Consider the following 10,304-nt stretch of genomic DNA (forward strand, 5'->3'; position numbering starts at 1 on the left):
TAAATAGAATGAAATATGTTCATATTGCCACTGCTACTTGATTTTCCATATGATCATGCATGTAAATCATAAATTTTTGGATCACTATGGTTATGATTTTTCTGGTTATAAATGAGTATGCGCATAATTGACAAACCAGAAAAGGTTCTCTTCTTTTCAAGCAACTTCCCCAATTCTTTTTGCATATATTTAAGGGGAATGTATATATACATATATATATATATATATATATATATATGCATATCTATATCCAGTTATAAAAGCAAGAACTGAACTCATATTGGATATATCATATGTCTTGCTAGTGTGCTTACTTGTCTACATGACTTGTTCTTTCCATGCATTAAAATTTTATGTCATATCTTAAGGGTGGTGCGCTATATAACTGGCTTATTGAAAACAAGTGAAAATGCATGTGAATCAGTTAGACTGCATTTATGCTCAAACCTTATTTTTACTATCATATGCCTTGTGCCCTTAACTCAAATCTTCCACGGGTTTTATGATATGTCCCATTGTTCAAAGGTTTTTGTATATTTCTGGCTTAATTATGGTTGCTATGACATCTACATCTTGAAATCACCAGTTATATTGATTGTGCACACACTTTATACCTTCATTGCACAAACTGTCCAATTTATGTTTAATATCTCACTTGCTAAAAATTGGACCATACTGAACTGTTTGAGTAGTTGCGAATTAATTGTTAGAAGATTTAAACTCAAACAGGTCATACTTATACAGGATATCTTTTGGAAAGTCCAATTTACAAACGACACTCTGCCAAAATTTTTCCAATATCTTTCCAAAATCCATCACGTATAAGTATACTAGTCACCCATTGCCTAGGATTTTCAATTCAAATAGCCCTTTTTGCTGTTGCCAAAAGGGGGAGATGGAAAGGCAAAAATAATGGTCTTATTCATTTAAATACATTTGATGCATATTGTGAGGGGGAGCCTTCTTAGGCTTAACCATATATTTTGAGCCTTCTTAGGCTTAACCCTATATTTTTGCTTGTTGTATTTGTCATCATCAAAAAGGGGAAGATTGTTGACCTTACGTGTCATGCCCGGTTTTGATTATGACAAATACTCATTGTATCTAATGGGTAATTGAGTTTTTGTGCAGGAATCAAGAATGACAAGATCAAGATGTGCACAAAGCAAGAAAGGCTTGAAGACAGTTTCATAAACTCTTAATTGAAATATTTTCCAGTGAAATTGTCTGTAATAGTAATTAGGGTTTTTCGGTTTGTAATAAGCTCACACACATCACATGAATGATTTACTTTGTAAGCTCAAACCGAACCATAGAAAGAACTTAGAGTGTACCTTCGGGCAACCGAAGGTTGACCGACACCGGACTTTTTCGGTGTCTTCAAAATTGGACCCCAAATGGCCTTAGGACACACACATATGCACATATGTTTATTAGGCACTTAAAATTGATTGAGTTGGGTCAATTCGGGACCGAAATGCACACTTGGTGCACTTTCGGTCGACCGAGCCAAACAGTTCAAATTGGCCCGGTCGACCGAAACCGGTCCGGGTCAACTATTTGACCCGGTCCCGGTCGACCGACCCCTTACAGGTCATTTGACCTCGGTCGACCGAACCACCTGCGAGTCAACTATTTGACCCCCCGGTCGACCGAAGCGCCTCGGGAGAATTCCCAACAACTCGGTCGACCGAGCCGTGCAGTTCAAAAAGGCCTCGGTCGACCGAAACTCGGAGATTTCAAAAATCGCCTCTACCCGGTCAACCGACCCCTTAGTTCAAAATGCCCTCGGTCGACCGAGCTACTTTTGGTCGACCGGACCTCTCGAGTTGCTCCCATTTTTACTGTGGTTAATACTTTTCTAAACAGGGTTAAAATGCACTAAACTTCATTAAACTTTTCTAATAATACCCTATAGGTCCCCAACGGTCATATTTTCTCCCTTGCCTATATATATGCCTTCATTTGCAAAGATTTAGATTATTAGCCACCTTGATTAGGGAAAAATTCTTTGAAAAACCAAAACCCTATAATACTCATTTTATTACTCAAACCACTCATACTTGCCTTCTAGCATTGCCTACAAATTTTGTAAGTTGATTGAGTGTTTTGCTTAATAGGTTTGCTCTCCTTGTGTTACTCGTTATGATTTTCTTGAGAGCCAAACCTTAGGATTCTTAGGAGGCTTTTGCTAATAAAGCATTTCCTAAGAAGACCTTGTTAGATCTTCTAAGCTTGCACCTTCATTGCAAGATCTTGAGAAGAGTGTATTTGCTTTTGTCTGCAAAAACTTTTCAAAACACTTTCAAATATCTATTGTACTTTTATGTTGCAAAATACTTTGAAGAGATATTTGCATGTGTGATTGTGATCTTTGTTGCAACATTCATTCACTCATATATCAGTTGCTGAATACAAAGATTACACGTCTTTTGCAAATCAAGCATATACATCGTTTAATACTTACATGCTTGAAATATCTAAATGATCGAAATATACAAGACTTGACATCTTTGTGTGAACCTATTTATTGAACATATCTTGTGATACAAAGACTGTTAGTTCGACACTCTCACGTACACATTACACTGATAGAATATACTTTGAGAGTTGAACCATATTGACCACATTGAGCTTACAAATTATTTCATATTTGTGGTGTATATTATTGCGCGAATTTGGGTACATATCTGCTTTACTTGAAAGCACAATCACTGTACCATTTCAGTATAATACACATTGGTTGTATTTCCAGGCACGGGCCTGAAGAGGGAGACTAGCCCTGGAATAGTCCCGGATTGGCTTAGACCCGGTTAGGAAAGCTAGGTGCGTCGTCCTGTTAAGGCGTGTAGGTTGAGGTCAGCCCCGCTAATTGACCTGGTTAAGGTTGAGGTCAGCCCTGTGTTAATTTGACCTAGTTAAGGTTGAGGTCAGCCCTGTGTTAATTTGACCTGGTTAAGGTTGAGGTCAACCCTGTGTTAATTTGACCTGGTTGTAAACGGTGCCACTCCACCCTTAAGTGAGCTATTAGTGGAATCCTCTAGCTTGCGAGCTTGAGGCGGGGACGTAGGCACGGTTGGCCGAACCCCGATAACATATCGTGTGTTCATTTTTATTTCCGCACTTTATATTTACCGCACATGTATGTTATGGGTGAATGATGCGTATGACTTAATTTTCACATTATATTTATCTACGCATTTGGAAATTGAATAGGCATACCCTAGGTTGTGTATATATTGCTATTTATCCAGTTCAACCTAGGTGATAAATTTTAAAATTCCAATTCACCCCCCCCCCCTTCTTGGGAATACACCAATTCTAACAAAAAGTGCTAAGGATATATGGGAAGAACTCTATAGGAGATTTGGAGAGACCAAAGGAAAGGAGTCCACCACTTGGGAAAATTCATGCTCAAATAATCAGGTAGTGGAAAATTGTGGCCTAATTGCATTAGTTGATGAAAAGTTAAACTCTACTCATTCTACTTCTCATAATGATTCTCAAAATGATTCATGCAATGATTGTGATACATCTTGTGATACATATTGTGATAATTCTGGTAGTGAATATTATGATGAAACTAATAATAATAACATGTCATCCTATGAGGAACTACAAAAGGGATTTGCTACAGCTTATAAAATTTTAACAAAGATGTCTAAAAATAAAATAATGTTGGAAAATGAAAATAAAGACTTAGTAAAACAGTTAGAAGACTTTAGAGAGTCTCATACTTCTTGGGAAAAAGAAAAGGTTGAAAAGGAATTAGAAATTAAGATATTAGTAACCAAAAATCATCACTGAAAGATTTAGAAACAAAAATTAGTGTGAAAAAGAAAAGGATTTGAAAATCATGAAATTAGAAAACAAGAATAATATGATGGTAAAAGAGCTGAAAGAGTTAGAATCCAAGATTTCGAGTGATTATGCAAAAGATCTTCAAATTTATGAACTTGAAAATGTAAAGCAAACAAAATGACTGACGAATTTGTAAAATTACAAGCCATTTGCAAAGGCTTAAAGAATTTAAAAATTCAAGTCCTAGAAAGAAAGATAGAGTATCAAGCTAAGATCATCCACACATTTACTAAAGGAAAAAAAAAAAATTTGACAAGATCTTAGGTTCTCAAAATATGACCTTAGACAAAGGAGGTATAGGTTACAATGGAATTGAAAATAGGAGAAGAAAGAACCTATACATGGGGTACTTTGTTAAAGCGTCAAAATTCTATGCTAGTACCTCCTCCGGTTCGTATGCTAACACCACCTGTGTATTATGTAAAAATAAAGGACATATTAAATTTGATTGTCCATTTAAAAGGAAAGGTGTGAAGCCCAAATAGGTTTGGCGAGTCAAAGAAAAATGGGTATCTCAAACAAACCCCAAAAACTCCTCCTTAGACTTTAGGATTGAGAATTTAGTGGAGTCAGTCACAAGACAAAGAGGAGTCGTGATGACTAATAGGCTTTGGGAATAGTAAATGCTTTAATTGTAAAATCTTTGTATATGTATTTACTACACTATTATTATACTAAGAATCCTACAAGAAAGTTAAGTCAATATGATTCCTTTAAGCAATATATCCAATCTGACTACTTAACGAATAAATATATCATAATGATTGGGTAAGATATAAAATATTGGTTAAAGCATGCTAACTTCGATTTGTAAAAAGAAAAGGTGGAAGGCTTAACTATTTAAATATCAGGAACCTTATATCTTTCCAATGAGTGACATAAATTATACCATTGAAGAATAAATCCACTTCCAAATGGATTAAAGCATTGCTGTTTAACGAATAATTCTTATTGCTTAACCCATGCTTAAATATTAAAATCCTAAGTTAAGCAGATCATGTCCATTGCATAAGACTGAGCCTTAGGAATAAATCATATATTAAACATCATCTAATCCTAAACTCATTCTTGGAGCCTCAAATCGTTAAATCAGTCATCATTCTAGCCACAGCACTGATAAATCATAAACTCTATATCTTTCAAGTGCTTATTAAAAGATATCCCATTACAATCAAACCAATGGAATTCTCTAAGAGATCCAAATGGTCTATCAAGACATTTTAATAAATATTCCCTTTGTGCTCAAAATATAAAATTTCCAAATTTTGATTTGCACTAAAGATATTTCCTCCTCAAGAAATCTTTACCATACCACAATCATATCTAGTAAAGAATCATCTATTCTTGGCTCGTACCCTTGATTAAAATTGAAGACATACTTATAAGGTACCGTCCAATGATTGGATAATTAGAAATACCCAAAGAGCAGTATTCAAAAATTAATATTCTCCCAAATTGCTTTCTTCCTAAGTAGTTAGATATATTCACTTCCACAAAAATATTTTGAATATTGTCCACACACAATGAATATTGTTCTGAACTTAATGATAATTAAATTGTTAAGAGTATTTGTCTAATCTCACTTCACAAGCTCTCAAACTTTAAGTCAAATCTATTATAAACTTTTGAATATGTCAAATGGTTAAGTTATTTGCAATAGGTTCAATCTATATGAAAATGCAAATGACTAGGAAACCTATGCGTTGAGATACATAAGAAAAGAAGCAATATAGGCTTATGACCCTGAAGTAGAATTTTTTATGACTTTTTGGTCCTCTAAGCTAAAGCAAAGAACACTAGCTAAACTGGTGAAGAATGATAAAAAGAAAAAGACATAAAAATATGATTAGTGTATTACTAAAAAGGGAGCAAATTGACTTGAAAATACTATGGCTCTGAAAAATAAGCATAATCACATTTAGTGTCATATTTTGTATTTACATTTGGTATCAAATCATGAATGGTATGTGTACATTCTTTTTTGCATATTTGATGCAATATGTTAACCACGTGAATATTTTTTTAACTATACTGAACTAAATTGCATGCTTGAAAATATTTAGGGGAACTAAGCTCCATTCCTAAAGAAAGACCATAAAGAACTCATGTGCATCATAGTATCGCTATAGTTGGTCTAAAATTTTTTACAATGATTGATTATATGGATTTGAACTAGTAGTGAAATTAATCCTTAATGAGTATAAGCATTTCATTTCATCTACACAAGTATTCAAATTCATAGGGGGGGCATCTAGAAATTATTTCCTATCTTATTATGCTTACCAATATTTTTTTGCTTAGATGTGCAGTGAACTTTCTGTGGCATGCACTCAATTATGATGATCCTATTGAATACTCTAAATGAAAAATATATTGCTTTGCCATAAATTTCTTGAGTTAACCATATGATCTTATTTTAAAATGAATTAATATAATTCGGATCTGTATGGATAGTTTTTCTGATTATAATTCTTTTCGGAATGTACATAAAGCAAAAATTGAGAGTACAATTTGTTTTGAAGATCCAAAAGGTGAGAGATATATACTAGAGTAAATTTTTTATAAGAACTAAAGGGAGAGAGAATTTTTTTTGAGATCAAAAGGGGGAGATATAATTTTTTTTTAAAAAAAAATTGCATAGTCTACAATGGTATAAGCTTAAACAAATAAAAAGGGGGAAAAATTTTTTGAGCTAAAATAAATATAGTTGCCTAAAATTATATTAGATTACATAATTCAAGGGGAGCAACATCAATTAATATTCACAATTGGTTAAAAATTTCAAATTTGGCTCAATTGTTCACATTTGGTATAAACCTCATAGCATGATGATTACATGTTAAATGACAAATGTTAATCATCACATACACCTTTGAACTTTAGTGACTGTTTTGATTACCCATGTCTACGTAATTTGACATACTGTGTATGTTCACATTGAAATTTAATTCAACAACACAGTTTTGTATTAGCAAGGGGGAGAAGTACATTAAATAACACAAGGAGACATATTTCATAGTACAATTTTGACATATAAAGGTGGCATATTTTTTTTAAAATGAGATATACTTACGTTAGAACATTTTTGTCATATACCTTTTTGTTGAAGACAAAACGGGGAGAACAATATAAGGTTATAGCAAAAATAGTTAGCAAAATTAGAAAATTAGCCTCCAAAAGTTTTTTTTAATGCAAGGGGAGAAAAGAACATAAGTACACAAATTATACATGCAAAACTATTGCCTATTTTACATTGTGCAGAATTTTATATTGTGCATTATTTGAGGGGAAGCCTTGTTAGGCGTAACCAATTTTATATTTTTGCTCGTGTATTTGTTGATTATGCGCTTAAATTGCGTAATTAGGTATTTTAATTCATGCATTGCGGTGTATATTTTTAATTAAATACCTAATTACTCTCAATATTTCAACATTGTGTTCTATTTATAACATTTGGATTTTATTGAGTAATTTATGAATTTTTGGTATTTTTTTATGGCAAGGCAATTATTGGAAACTAAAAGCAACTATTTTGGGCATACATTTCTCGTCTGAGCTCTGATCGAAACGATTCAAAATTTTGGGGAAAGTTGAGGAAGAGCTCTACAACTTTCATGTTTCGAGCTTTGAAAGTTACGGGTTGTAGGAAGACCAAAATCAGCCATGTTCGTTGGGAAACAAAAAGAAGAAACAAGAAAAAGAAAGAAAAGAAAAGATATATATATATATATATATATATATATATATATATATATATTGATTTAACCCAGCCATACTGTAGTGACCCAAAGAATTTATAAAATTTAAATAATAAAAGGAAAGGAGAAAAAGAAATTAAAAGGGACGCACAGCAGGTCTTCGTCGACAAATGCTTTGCGCTCGTCAACCATGCGGTATAGTAGACTCGTCGACGAGGTTGTAATTCGTCGATGAGAAGATATTGAGAGTGGATTTTTGTAAGTCTGAAATTCATCGACAAGGGTTCAGGTTCATTGATGAACTTTCTACAGAACTCATCGACGAGGTGGCGTGGCTCGTTGACAAATCCCCTAGTATAAATAGCCTAAAACTTCGTCTAAACGCACAAAACTCAAAAATTCTCACACTCTCTCCCTCCTCTACGCCCCTCCTACCTTCTCTCTATGATCTTGGGCCGGATTTCCTCCGGTTCGATGATCTGAAGCACCACAACGCTCTTAGGAAAGTTCTCTGCAAATCTTTCGGAGCGGATCGTCGGTGGGACTGAGGTGGAAACCATCCCAAATCCAGGGTAAGGCTTTCTACTTAGTATTTGGTTTCTTCATAGTTGTAGGAAGTGTAGTACACTTAGAAATATTGAACTTTAATTCTAGAAGATGTGATTTTCAGGGTGTTGAGTAGGGAACCCTGCAAGTGCAGGACATATTTTCTTAGGAGTTTTTCAAGAATCAGGTAAGGAGATAGACTAAACTAGTATTTTATGAAAAATATGTATATTGTTATAGCATTTGATTTTAGGAAAATAAATATTTTTATATATGCCTTATGTTTGGGAAAATATTGTTGAAAATGATGGTATGCTAAATATACGAAAAACCTATCTAGTGTGGCATGAGTAGAAATTATTATGAAATACTGTTTTCTGGGAATGTGTTAATGATACGGATTTTTATAACGGAAAACCGGCATATGCATTGAGATTTTGATATATTTGTCGGCGTACGGGCCGAGCTATATATATGATTTTCCAACGTACGGACCGAGATATGTGTATGATTTGTTGGCGTACAGGTCAAACTATGGATATGATTTTCCAGGGTACGATTTGAGCCATGTATATGATTTGCCGACGTACGGGCCAAGGTATGGATGTGATTTTCTAGCGTACTGGCTGATCTATGGTAAAATGTGAAATACCAGCGTACTAGCCAATGATTTTCATGATATACGTATATATGCAAAATGATATGATTGATTTGATAATTAATGATATGAAATATCCATGTATCACAGTTTCAGTATATGTTTTATGATATCGGAACCTAGTTGGCTTGGTCTAGGCTAATACTTGCACGGTACCGCTGCTATGTGTCCACGGTCATCATGATCATGATATTTGTGTTAACGCCATTGTATGAAGTGGTGTGAGATTGGATGGTTAATGTGGTTTTTAAGAAGTGTGTGAGCGCCCCTAGTGTATGGACCAGGTTTAGCAGACCCATCGGACTTACAGACTGTACTTATGACTTAACAGTGGTCAGCCAACCATTGTCAGGTCCCACCTTCGGGCCACACAACCCAATCATGTGGGGGTAATACATGACATTAGCCAACTAACCTACCAGGAATGTTTTTCTATTATTATTATATGAGATGATATATGTTTATAAAAATGCAGTATGTTCTACCATGCTCTGAGGATATATATGTTTTCCCAGATATGACATAACAGTTTACTAAATATGTTATGTATGGTATATGTATAACACGGAATACTCATGTTGCCACACACTAGTATTAGTTTATTTCCCTTATTGAGTGGTGACTCATCCTAAATTTCATAAACATTTTAGGAGCCCCTGATAGGAGAGCAAGTAAAGCCCCACTGATCTAGTACGGTTGATCTGCCCTTCTAGAAGGTTAAGTGTTTTGATAGGGTTGGATGTATTTTGTGGGATGACCCTAAGATATCTATTGGGTTATGTACTGTGTGTATATAAATACAGTAGTTGTAGTAACTTTGGTATTGTGATGTATGCTATAATGAGATGTATATGATTGTATATTCCCTGCTGCTTAAGCTTCCATTATATGTTATGATATATCTCTGGCACTTACGGGTCCAAGTGGACTATGATCTTCTAAGCTTTGTGATATTGTATTTATATTATGGTAAAAGAAAAAAAAAAGTGTGAAAATTAAGCAGGTCGTCACAGTTTGGTATCAGAGCCTAGGTTGTTAGGTTCTATAGACTTTAGAATGCAACGGAAATGATACCAGAGTATAGGAATGATTTAAAGTTGTTCTACAGTCTAGAGACATGACTTCTGTGGTAGTTTCTATGTTTTTCCTAGGGTAACGATTTCAGGAAAACCATAGTAAGCTATTGTCAGGTTGTGTTCCTAGAATATAGGACTGGGGATTAGAAATAAGTTGAGAGTGTTGAGATAAGAGGCTAGGTTAAGCGGTTAAATTATAAGGATAGGATTTCTAAGTTGATTTGTTGTTTTCAGAATGGATCTAGGCGGAAATAGTGCCCATGTGAGTGGCAATGATAGAGCAGGGCCATCAACTGCAATTGAGACTAACTCTGACGCGGTATTACATAGCGTGGCTCAATAGGTTATAACTGAGATCGCTAGGAGCTCAAGGGAGCAAAGTGGTCCATCAGTTGGCCATGGATGCACTATTGAGAAGTATACGAAGATGAATCCTCCAGCGTTCTTAGGGGGAGTTGATCCTGC

This window comes from Malania oleifera, chromosome 1 (assembly GCF_029873635.1).
Source record: "Malania oleifera isolate guangnan ecotype guangnan chromosome 1, ASM2987363v1, whole genome shotgun sequence".
NCBI classification, from domain to species: domain Eukaryota; kingdom Viridiplantae; phylum Streptophyta; class Magnoliopsida; order Santalales; family Ximeniaceae; genus Malania; species Malania oleifera.